We start from the raw sequence: 13329 nt of genomic DNA on the forward strand, positions 1-13329 counted from the left end.
TGGCTGGCCGTGTACCACCGAGTCTGATGGTGGGTGGTTTTCATCCAGTGGGGGAATAGGGCTCTCTGCGAAAGGGGGCCCCCACTGTGGAGGATCCAGCCAACCTGGTGGGTCTCCCTGCACTACAACGTCCCCGGCGCCCTCCTTGAGGAAGGGGATAGACTCCCCGCCTGGAAAGGTAATAGCTTGTGCGTTAAAATCCAATGTTGCTCTTGCCCTAAACAGAAAGTCTTGTCCAATCACACAGTTCTCTCTGAGTTTTGCAACCCAGACCGGTTGCCGCACTGAATATGCTCCTACTTGGATGTGTGCTTCACACCTCCCCAGCATGGGAGCCTCTCCCCCGGTGATGGTAATGAGAGGGACCTCGGTGGCTTGGGGTTGAGTTCCGGCTGGCAGGAGATCCGGGTGTAGAACAGTTGCAGTGGAGCCTGAGTCCAGCAGGGCATGGGTCCCTTGACCATTGACCAGTACAGGTATTCTGCAGCAGTCTGTGGGGAAGGTGTCAAGGGAGCAAAGGGCGTGAGCAGAGGGGAGGTGGAGTATTCTAATCACCGGTTGAGTGTCACAGTCTCTGGGGGGCAAGGGTTGGCTCGGTCGACTCCCCTCTACACCGAGCCCCGCCCGTTTCCCGGCGCTGAACCCTCCGGAGCGGTGACAGGAGCTGGACAAAAGCGCCATGTATGGCCTTTTTGGTGGCAATTATAGCAGGCTTGACTCTGTCGACCCTCTGGGGGCAACGGTGGGCTCTCTGTGCCGAGCGGAGGAGGGTTGGGTCTAGGAGGCTTATACGTTTGAGCCTTAGGTCGTGTCAATGTCTGCGTGGAGCCATTTTCAAAACCCTCCAGGAAGATGTCCTCCACCACCAGTGCTTTCTCTAGAGCTGCTCCCAAGGTCTGTGGGTCTGCGAGCCGGACTTGCTGCCGTAATGGGATGGGCTGCAGGCCACGGATGAATGCCTCCTTCGTTAGCACAAAGCGGGTTGCATCATCGAAATCGGGGAATCCTCTTTGAGCCAGGTAGCGCAGTTCCGCTGCAAAAACTCCTAGCTTCTCTCCAGGACCCCGCATCCGCTCATTAAACCTCTGCCGCATCACAACTGCAGGGGCAGTGTTTCCAAAACGTCTCTCCAGTGCTCTGGAAATAGCTAGTGGGTTCTCAAGATCAGCAGCAGTCACATCAAGTAGTACTTTTCTAGCTTCACCCTCCAGGGCGGATATTAAATGGACTGCTCTCTTTGCAGGGGACCAGCCATTCGCAGTCGCTAGGAGGTTGAACTGGGCCCAGTACGTTTCCCATGAAGTGAGCCCATCATAGCGTCCGACCTTTAGCTGGCCTTCCCTGGGGAAAGGTGTCGGTCCCTGCACATTCATCAATGCCGTGGTGAGGGCGGTGGTCAGAGCAGCTACCACATCGCTGGTTTGGCTATTGGTAGTAGAGGGACTAGCCGAGCCCGCAGTCAGGGAGCTACCTTGGCCGAGTCCATTGGCGGTGTAGGTATTTGCTTTGGGGCATGTACTTGGGTGGGGGGTTGTTGTTGGACATGGGACATCAACAGTGATATGAGCATCCTTAACGTTAGCAGGTTCGGAGCTCACACTGGCATTGTCAGTAGCATGGTTAGAATTTACATTGCAATAGGGCTCATGAGGTTTAGCCCCAACATCTTGTGCTTCCCCTCCCCTCATGGATTTAATGTCACTTTTTGAGTTATTGAGAACATTTCCCAAAGCACGCTCCATTGCAATGCTCATTTTCTGCATAAAACGTTCCTCTAGACTTTCTGTAATGTCTTTCTCCAACTCAGGGATAGATTTTGGTTGGCCACCCCATTTCCCTGCCGTTATGTCTCCCTCCAACTCCGGGATAGATTTTTGTTGGCCACCCCATTTACTTGCCGTTATGTCTCTCTCCAACTCCGGGATAGATTTTGGTTGGGCATCCACCGGAGCCGGTCCACACGTGTCTTTGTTTAAATCTGCTCTTTCAGTCAGCAATCCGGTGGCTGCAGCAAACTTAACCGGACTTCCTTTTATTTCCTCCGGAAGGTCCGTCAGCAGTGTAGCAAGGGGTGAGTAGGTTGTTTTTTTTTCCTTTCTCCTTACCACCTGTGCATCGCTGGTTGGCTTCCTCCGTGGTGTTTCTGGGGGGGTGTATGGGGCATATAAGTCCGTGTTCTCACCGTGTTCAGCCATTTCGGTCCTCCGGCGGTGGCTAGCGATGCTAGCGTAGTTAGCCAACTGTAGTGCGGGGACTGGGGGCTGGGGAGATCCCACTTCTGACACCAATGTAGCGTTCGCGGCTCCGCCGCACGGGTGGCTAACTACTTAAATGAGGAGGACACGATGGCTGTAATTTATCCGGGTTTTATTACCCTACGAACAGACTAAACCCCGGGGTTGGAAGACTGCCCAAAACAACAAAGATAGGTAGCGGTATTGTCTCTTAGCTCTCCCAGGATCCCTCACTAGCTCTCCCGCCGTAGCTTGACCCTCTTCCGGTCACTTGTAAAACCCCACCCCCTTTTTCTCCCCGCCCTATCCGGCTAACTAGGGCAACGTCTTCCCCCCAACAATCCCCTTGTGAGTCTCTCCCAGTTCAGCACTGCAGGGTCGCTACAATACTAAGTGAGTGCTTTGAAAGAGAAATACATTTACATAAATAAATAAATTAAATGTATGTCGATTGTCTGCTTTGCCTTTGCCCCTTGGGATTCAGGAAAGTTTCATTTTACACACCTTTTCAAGAAAAACGAAAGTGAAACCTATAAGAAACAGCAGGCTCCCACACCTCTGCATACGTAAGCAAACTGGGCATGGCGACCAAAGATTGGCCACAACGATTGGCTAAGGGAGGGTTTATAAGCAGCAACTTCATACAGTTTCTTTGAAAACAAATGGTAGTTTGTTTTTCCCGTGCAGAAAGAAGAAGTGAAGGAGTAAAAGGAACATTTAGAATTTATCCAAAGCACGGGCTGGCAAATCGTGTTACTTTCATTAAAATAAACACTGACTTAAATCTAATCGACCAGTTTGATTTAACTAAATTACATAACAACAATTTGTATCAGTGGAATTTTTGTGTTGGTAACGACAACTGTCAGACCCTGCTTTGGCGGGTCTTGGACCCAACTCTGGTGAGTCAGATCATGTTCAATACATTTTCAGTGTTATCTACATCTACTGTGTTTTGTTTGTAAACGTTAGGGTTAGGTTTAGAACTTTTTAAAAAACGATAACGTTGTGTTATGATAAGCATAAAACTAATACAACTTAAAAAGCCATAGGTACAAACTTTTACTTTTACATTTGTTTCCACCTAACTGTTCTGTCTCTTTGTTTCTCCAGAGGAGTTTAGACCTTCTCACCATGCAGGTACTCGACACTATTGTATTTGTATATATACATTTATATATATAATATATAAATATATATTAATGCTGTCAAAATTATCGGGTTAACGGCGGTAATTAATTTTTGGAATTAATTTAGTTAAAATATTTAACGCATGCGCAGAATGGCCCGCCCCATACATCCCACCAGTGGCAGCGCCAGGGTATGGCTGGGGTAGGCAACACACATACCAAGAAATGGCTTAGCCCCACCATGAAAAATGATGTTAAAGTAAGCAAAATAAAGTCCGCCAACTCGCGCGGAGTAAATTGAACAGACAGCAGTTAGTAAGATTGATTTCAGTAGCCACTTGTCTGGAAATACCAAAGACTAGAAACGGTTTTGAAAACTTTTGTCACGTAGTGATCGTTTTCTTAATAGAACATCTTTGATAATGTCTTCTGGCCAATCAGAATCAAGATAACGGCGTGGTGTTGTTGCAGGAAGTCCCGACGGAAAATACTTTTGCTGTATTACATATACATCGATAGAACATTACGTGTTGATATAAATCAACACGTAATGAAATAAGACCCCACGGTTTGATGATTGATAGGTGTGTGGGCTGTCTTTCATTTTGACACACAGAACAATGTTATAATAAACATACATACATACATACATACATACATACATACATACATACATACATACATACATACATACATACATACATACATACATACATAGGCCTACTGTATGTTAAATGGATATATCCGCCTTCTTTCATTTATCTTTCCATTCCCACAACAATATACATAAAGAAATGGGATATTTTGGACATAGTTCGAATGGTGATTAATCATGATTAATTAATTTTTAAGCTGTGATTAATCTGATTAAATGTTTTAATCGTTTGACAGCCCTAATATATATATATATTGAAATTACTGTACATCTGTTTAGCACATTCATTTTGTATTTACTTAAGCTTCTGCACTATTTTATGTCTTAAATTCAAATGTTTATTCATAGGTTATCTACTTTTATACATATTTGTTTGAGCACTGGTGGGAAGAGCTTGAAATCTAAGCATTTAATTGCCATCAAATGCTTTTCCTGTAACTGCTTATCAAACTTTACAGAAACATTTGAATAGAGGATAATTTCCGTTTTCCATGCCATGTTAATATACTGGACAAGTGAGACACATCTCTTTTTATTTGATTTCATTCCAGAAACAAAACTTTAAAAAAAAATGTTACTGAACATTTGCAATTTGAACAGTATTGCTCAGCTTTACTTGTTGACATACAGGGCTCAAACAAAAGCACAGTGTTGTGCGAGACTGTTGCGCCTGCATACTGTAGGTTAGTCTTTGTTTGACTGAAACTAAAATGCAGGATGGAAAAAGAAGCTTTAGAAAATGAAGCACTACCTCAAATGTGCATGCAGCAATACCACAGGCAAAGCATTCAGCCGTTCCTAACAGACGTGTTTTCCACTAATGACAATAAAGACTTTAACATCAGAAGATGGTAACATTTTGTTTTCTCCACTCAGACGGACAGAAGCAGACAACAAGATCCACAAGTGCCTGAGAGTGAAGAGATGTCTTCATCCCCTCCCACCGAGCCAGAACCCTCCTCACCCCAAAGGTATCGTCTAAGAAATAAAATGCTGTATTAACTGAAACTAGTTAAGTAGTAGTTACTAGGTATTGGGTCCAATGAAACTGAGTCAAGTAAATGTAAAATTACAGCTTTCAGTGGGTCGAATGAGTCGATCATAGCCAACTTTAATATTTATTTCATCTAACATTGATCAGTCTGCATTCAAGTTACAGAAAGAGACTTAACACGTCACCACAACTTGATATTTAACAGCTTGTTTTTATTTATCTTTGTCTAAACCTTCTTCAGATCTCAATGTAAAATATAAACATGTGAAAGTAAACTTATGCAACTGATCATTTCGTTTTTTTCTCCTAGCTGTGTAATTGTACTGAACTCCAGTATATAGCATTATATATATATATAGTTTGTTTCTATTCACAACAAGAAGAGATCTTCAATCCAACACATCGCCCTTTAGCACACTTAACTAAGTTAAATCAGCCATTGACAATCTGTTAGCTTTTGACAATATGCTTTATGAATTCAGTACATGCAGCTTTTTTGTGCTAAACAGTTAAATAACAATCTTAAGCATATTGTTTTGTCCTGTGAATAAAGTAAAACCTTTATGTTTTTATTTTCCAGGGAAGAAGACAAGCATCCGGAAGATCGTCCCTGTGCCATTGATTCTAATTCAGGGACGTCAACAACAGCAAATAAACAAAATATGTCGTCTGCAAATCTCATACCAATCACCATGAATAATGAAGCTATAAATGTTTCTGACAAAAAGTCAAGTATTAATCGAGAAATGAAACGTAACTTAGGTATAGAAGAAACATCGGCCATGCCACCTTCCTTAAAAAGACGTCTTAAGGATCAGGGTAATCAATATGCTGCAGAAATGAAAAGTGGTGGAATTCAGATGTTCGATGAGGTTCAACAAAGCGATGTCACAACACAAACGGAGAGGATCTTATGTGAAAATATAAATGAAACTTTGCAGAGACGTCCAACTGAAGTTAAAAACAATGATTTAAACACCCATCATAGTCCATGTTTGATAAGCAAAGGTGATATTGATCCCACTGATCTAAATCCAATCGACCAGTTGGATGTAAATGTTTCTGTTGGACACGACGACTTCCAGTCCCTGCTTTGGCCAGTCTCAGACCCAAATCTGGTGAGTCAGAACACTTTCAATACATTTTCTGTTTCTCTACATGTATTGTGTTTTGTTTGTATATTCTCCGTGTAACTTTGAAAAACTGGCCTGTAAAGTTTTGTTATGAAAAGCATAAAACTAATACAACGTAAAAAGCCATACAAACTTTTACTTTGACATTTTTTTCCACCTAACTGTTCTGTCTCTTTGTTTCTCCAGAGGGGTTCAGACCCTCTCCCCATGCAGGTAAGGTTACTCCACATTATTTTATTTATATATATTGAAGTTACTGAACATCTGTTTATCACATTTATTTTAATTTACTTCAGCCTCTGCACTATTTTATGTCCTAAATTCTCATTTTTACTTAGGTTATCTACTCTTATACATATTTGTTTGAGCACTGATGAAGAGCTTGAGAACTAAGCATTTTATTCATCAAATGCTTTTCCTGTAACAGCTTATCAAACTTTACAGAAACATTTGAATAGAAGATCATTTCCGTTTCCGTTTTCCATGTCATGTGACCCATTGATAAAAAATGAAAACGGCTCTTTTTATTTGATTTAATTCCAGAAACAAACAAAAAGCATTTGAAGTTTTACAGAACATTTTCAATTTGAAGAGTATTGCTCAGCTTTACTTATTGACATACAGGGTTCAAACAAAAGGCTAAAATGCAGGATGGAAAAAGAAGCTTTAGAAAATGAAGCACTACCTCAAATGTGCATGCAGCAATACCACAGGCAAAGCATTCAGCCGTTCCTAACAGATGTGTTTTCCACTAATGACAATAAAGACTTTAACATCAGAAGATGGTAACATTTTGTTTTCTCCACTCAGACGGACAGAAGCAGACAAGAAGATCCACAAGTGCCTGAGAGTGAAGAGATGTCTTCATCCCCTCCCACCGAGCCAGAACCCTCCTCACTCCAAAGGTATCGTCTAAGAAATAACATGCTGTATTAACTGAAACTAGTTAAGTAGTAGTTACTAGGTATTGGGTCCCATGGAACTGAGTCAAGTAAATGTAAAAATACAGCTTTCAGTGGGTCGAATGAGTCGATCATAGCCAACGTTAATATTTATTTTTCTCTAACATTGATCACTCTGCATTCAAGTTACAGAAAGAGACTTAACACGTCACCACAACTTGATATTCAACAGCTTGTTTTTATTTATCTTTGTCTAAACCTTCTTCAGATCTCGATGCAAAATATTAACCCATGAAAGTAAACTTATGCAACTGATCATTTAGTTTTTTTCTCCTCACTGTGTTATTGTACTGAACTCCAGTATATAGCATTATATATATATATAGTTTGTTTCTATTCACAACAAGAAGAGATCTTCAATCCAACACATCGCCCTTTAGCACACTTAACTAAGTTAAATCAGCCATTGACAATCTGTTAGCTTTTGACAATATGCTTTATGAATTCAGTACATGCAGCATTGTTGTGCTAAAAGTTAAATAACAACCTTAAGCATATTGTTTTGTCCTGTGAATAAAGTAAAACCTTTATATTTATTTTGTAGGGAAGAAGACCAGCATCAGGAAGATCATCACTCTGCCATTGATTCTAATTCGAAGATATCAACAACAGCAAATATCAGTCAAAGTCCAATTCAACTATATAGTATATATTTACTAAATGTGTTGGCTGCAAATCTTATACCAAATGACAGCCTCTTTAACTTCAGCATTTTAAATAGGAGACAGATTTCCTTTACACTAGCATATATTAAGCATTACATGGATAATATTGAGCAACAAACAAATGTTCCTGACAAAAAGCTTTTTACAAAATTCATGACATGTTTTTCAAAGATACAACCTGGATTCAGTGTTGATGCAGCGTTGGACGGTAGACCTTCTACTTCTACATCTTTCTTAAAACACCGTCTTAAGGACCACCATAATCAATATGCATATGCTGAAGTTTTAATGAAAAATGGTGAAAGAATTAAGACTAAACTTGTTTATCCAGTTCATCGTAACAATTCAGCCTCCTCCACCAAATTGACCAAACACAGTGAGGAAATGTTATTGGAAGTAATCAATAGATTATTGAAGAAATATGGAGCCAAAGTTCTAAACATTTTTATATATACCTATTATAGTCCATGTTTAAAGAGAGGAAATAAATATTGTAACTGTATGACTCAACTTTATCAGAATGCCTATCAATGGTACAGGAAATTTGGCATTGTGACTGTAGTGTACTTCTCAGAGCCTTGGGGACTAAGGGGACCAGATATCTTTAAAGAGTTCTCGTATTCTGACATCTCAAGTACCAGCAGTGCTCTTTATCCATATGTTGACCAGAAAATCCACTTTACACTGGACATAAAAAAATTAAAACAAAAAAATAGGGCCATAATCCCTCATATCAAAAAGTTTAAAGATGACAGAGACGTACAAATAGCCTTTAAGTCTGCTCACAGTGCTCTTTGCGGGTTGGCAAACAGTTCTGAAAAATTTACAAAAAGTCAGCATTTCGAACGTGGATCGGAATGCATTGACTCAATCAAATTTCCCCCTGAGTTCCCTGATACAATCATTGCAATTTTGAGAGAAAATTGGATTGAATTGGTTAACTATTGTTCAATGTCTCCCATTATAAAACAATTGGCATCAGACTTCAATAATGCAGTAGTCAAACTCTTTATCAGTGATCTTAGGTTATTTTTGGGTAACAGCGGCTTCTTCCAGATATACCAGGTCCTGCCGGACGCTGAGGTGGAGGAGGTAGATTATGTTGAATTGGATAATACTTCATTTTGGTCAGAATTTATGTGACACAACATTTAATTTGATTGTCATTACTATATTTTGATATATTTATATACACGTAAAATATATATATTTATATGTATATATTTGAATTTAATAAAACATTGACCTTAACCTTTTTTAGTTAAACAAAGGTTTTTGGGCTTTTTTTTAACACTAAAAGGCATTCAGACTGTGTTGAATTATTACTATTGGTACAGGTTTTGGAGGGATGCTTTTTTTTCATTGATAATATAATAACGTTGGGTTCCAATTGTAATTAGTGCGCTAATTATTTTTGAACTCAAGTTTTTGTCTGGATGTTTGTTGTCTGCATATGTCTTGAGCTCTTAAATTAAATAAAGAATAAAAACTCACATTGAAACTGTGTTGGCTTTGTTCCCTCATTAGCAACTAAATGTCCCTGCCTGTTCAACAGGTGTGTGGACATGAACGAGACACGTAAGTAGGCGAGGACAAAGAAATGGACAAAGAGATAGAGGGTGGATGGAGTAAAGGCAGGAAGGACATAATCCACATTTGACTATACCCCGAAATCATCAATTGGATCTTCTACCAAAATGAGTTAAATAACATAATGCAGAATTTGACAGGACAAAGTAGTTTGAACTATACTTGTTCCTTTATGTTACCTAACAATATAGAAGAAGGGGAAAGGGAACAGCCATTCAGTCGTTGTGCGTCTTTGTCACAGGAATATCTCTCTGCCTCTGATACGCCTGCACAGGTGTGGGATTTCTGAGAAGTTTAGAGGTGTTTTCATTTTTAGTATAACGTTTTTGTTTTTTTTGTGTGATATTTGTTTACATATTATACTATGATATTGTTTTCTGACAAACTACACTCTAATTGTTTTATCTCATGCTCTTCTATGAGTTTTTGTATAAACACTAAACTTTGACTTTTTTTTACCTAATATACTATGTCTTTTTCACATGCTCTATTTTCAAATACTTTACTATGAATTTTTTCAACATGATATACTTTTAAGGATATTTTTGACCTACTCTACAATTATTTTGTACATGTTTGACTAAAAACATGTGTCTTACTTATATATACTATGATGTTTTAAAATATATATATTATACAATTTGCTATTATTGCACGTCGCTTTGGATAAAAGCGTCAGCTAAATAGAAAGTCATGCTATGACCTTTTCTCAGATATCTTATGAAACACGACAGTAACGTTTTTCTATGATATCTTTCCACATACTATACTTAGACTTTCCTTTTTCCAACATACTATAATAGTATAGTATGTTGAAAAATGTGATGTATGATCATAGTATAGTATGATTTTTTATTAAGTTCACAGCATACTATACTATGATATTCTATGACATTGTACTACATACATTATTTTTTTTCGCAAAAACACACTTTGAATTATTTTATGATATTTTTCCACAGTATATATGGCTTTGACTTTTTTCGTTGAACCGGCTTGATTTTCAAGATATTTTTCGACACATTTTTTTTCAGATACTACTCAGATATTTATTTTGGATACATTTCTAAATAAAATACCATAGTTGTATATTTTTGCAAAAGACTATATTTTGACTTTTTTTCAACACAATATGCTATGACTTGTTTTCTCATATTTTTCGACACACTAAACCGTTTTTTACGACAAACCCATTTGAATGTGGTTAAAGATACTATATTATATACCCTTTTATGGTATTTTATAGTTTTAGAAAATACTACACAATGATTTTCTATACTTTTGAGTTACTATCCTGTGTTTTTTGAAGTAAAGATACCTGTACTATGACTATGCCTTTTTTCAGAACCAAGTCATTCTCCAGCTGCTTTCACTTCAGCGCAACAACAGCGCAAAATCAGAGCATAACAAAAGTCGTATTTATTTGATTGTTTAATTTAGTTTTTTAAATAAAACAAGATATATGGAGGTTGCTCCTTCCTCCAGCTACACAGGGATTGTTTTCAACAGCACAAAAGATAGTGACCCTCTGATTTGATTTCCTTTATTAGTAGTTTCATTACTGATACATGACCTTGTCAGAAACCATTGTCTCAGCACACATTGTAATTATTTTTCACATGGAGCTTTAAGAATTGGCACAAACCATATACAAATAAAAATACCTGTTTACAGGATTGATTTAAAACAGAGGAAATAAATTAACACATTTCTGCAAATGGCATGGACACAAGATCAAAACAAAGGGTTGAATCCTGATAAGAAATCATGTCTTTTGTATGTTGTAAACATGTGTTGGTCCTAAATACTTAAGAACCGATCTGAGTAGAGTACTTAGCACGATATGTGCAAACATCAGTTTATACTGAGTCTGTTATTTCCTACTTTGTGTGGAAGAGAAGTTAAAATTAACGAGAAAATACAAAATAACATGTTAAATATACAAAGATTAAATACAAAAATCGAGACGTCTAACACCAGAAGTCCAGTTCCAGCTTCTTCAGGTTTCAAAACATAAGATTGGTCAAGAGTAAGAATTTAAAAAAGCAAACAAATTATTAAAACATAAAATGCATTTAAGCCCAGAGAATGAGTAAGGCAAGCAAGCTTATACTGTTTCTACAGTGAAGATTATTATTTACATTGTGTTCACATCTTATTTATTAACTCTGCCAGCAGTCGATGTGGAGTTTGTCTCCCCCTAGGGGTTCAAACTAGTGTTACTCCGCAGACAGCAGTGCTGAGTGCAGAAGTAGTATCATGCTTTTAAATCTCTCATTAGAGCTCTTGGAAGAAACCACCATAAAGGCAGTGGCTGGCACCGAGAAGAGCCCACCACAGAACACAAGTCCAGTATGTTGAGAAACACCTGGAGCCTGGTCTGACACTTCCTCCACATCTGGAACAACAGCACGGGGATGAGAAACAAATTCCTCTGTCTCCTGATGCTAATTGTGGTTCAATTATTTCCATATTGCTTCGCTTAATCCTGGTTATGATATACATATTACAACGAGGCAGAGTGTCACCACGCAGCTGGGGGAAAGTGCAGAGCTACTCTGTAACTTTCTAATGTTGAACACAAACAATACACACACCTCTACTGTGATGAAAGTATTGAACGGGGGTTATAGCTTTATCCTAAGAGGCCTGGCTATGAACAACCAAACATACTTTTTAACAACATCTTATGACCAAAAGAACAGAAGTGTGTTAAATAACAGGGTGGAGTCTATATGCAGGTTAACTAAGCCGACACTAAACAAACCACTCCGTCAGCAGTACTGTACGAGATGAAAGTCACATTAAAGCAGTGAGGAAGCAAGTTGCTGAGAGCGAGGCGTTAATTTAGAAGACTCACTCAGGAGGTAAACAGGCCGCTGCGGGGAAGCTGAACTCTTCCACAAGCTGAGATGCCCAATATGCAAGAAGTTAAAATAGAGAACCAAAACAGTTTTGATCAAAGTCCTCCAGTAAAGCAAGACAATTGCATAAGCTAGGACATGGGGGGTGAGCAGAGCTGTAGTTATAAGTGGCGACCTTTACGTGTGAAACAGTAATGACGTTTCAACCAACGTCAAGAGCAGATGAGGACCCAGACTTCGAAGCACCCAGAGAGTTTTTTTAAGAACCATTCAGGAGTAACCCAGAAGACACAAAATGGCGCCAATTGTAGCGAGGAAGGAGAAAGAATGTAGCATGTACTGGAGTTACTTCACCCAAAATCAGCCTCTATTGAGAATGCCACAATGAGAGCAACAGGAGGTGAATCAATGAGAATGGAAAACTGCAACATGGACAGCTAACGCTCTGTAGGGACAGACAGATGTGTGTAGGGGTAAAAGAAAAAAGAAGCATTTATTAAATGTATGCCTAAACATTATCAGACTAAAAACTTGTCTAAAAAACATGGCCGCCTGTTGAATCTGGGATGAGCTCACAGTAAAGCTTGAGGAAAACATTTGCAACAACCGAGCCAATGTTAAAGAACTGCTCCCAACCCAAGGACAGACAGTGTACCTGCACTTTGCTCTAAAAACTGCAAAAGTGACACATTTTCAGTGCTTGATATATATACAGTGTATATGCGTTGGAGAGAGAGTCGGCCGCTGGATGGATCAGGCCTCATGGCGGCGTCTCTGCATTGTTAGTCGTGGTCTTTTTCTTCACTGGCTTCTTCACTGTCTTGGTTTGAGTCTGAGAGACAGAGGAGGAACAGGTCAAATTAACACAGTTGATTTAACAACTACAAAAGGAAAGGAAAGAGACACAACTATTCAATATAAAAATGGATAGCAGCTCAAACGGTTCAACCTAAGTTGGGTGACACAAAGGGTTTTAGACATCACACAGACTCTTGTCTGGTCTGAAAATAACCCTGACTGAAGTGAATGGGAAACAGAGCAACCATTTGTTGGACAAAAGTGTAATGTAACCCCTTTCCACTTGAGAATATATACTTTTATC

The 13329-nt window shown here is 39.1% G+C and overlaps 1 protein-coding gene across 2 annotated transcripts in view; it reads left to right on the forward strand.

Moving 5' to 3' along the window:
- Positions 1-2912: 2912 nt before the first annotated feature.
- Positions 2913-13329, forward strand: part of LOC307033705 (uncharacterized protein) — a 38403-nt gene continuing 27986 nt past the window's right edge. Inside the window, exons 1-4 of one of the 2 annotated variants that reach the window (XR_013806619.1) lie at positions 2913-3136; positions 3348-3374; positions 4896-4990; positions 5594-6062. The gene's annotated coding sequence lies outside the window, so the exon portion shown is untranslated. Of the gene's footprint in view, positions 3137-3347; positions 3375-4895; positions 4991-5593; positions 6063-13329 lie in introns of those variants that run through there. The other variant, XR_013806618.1, reaches the window with a different exon arrangement.

This window comes from Notothenia rossii (genome assembly GCF_949606895.1).
Source record: "Notothenia rossii genome assembly, chromosome: 3".
NCBI classification, from domain to species: Eukaryota; Metazoa; Chordata; class Actinopteri; order Perciformes; family Nototheniidae; genus Notothenia; species Notothenia rossii.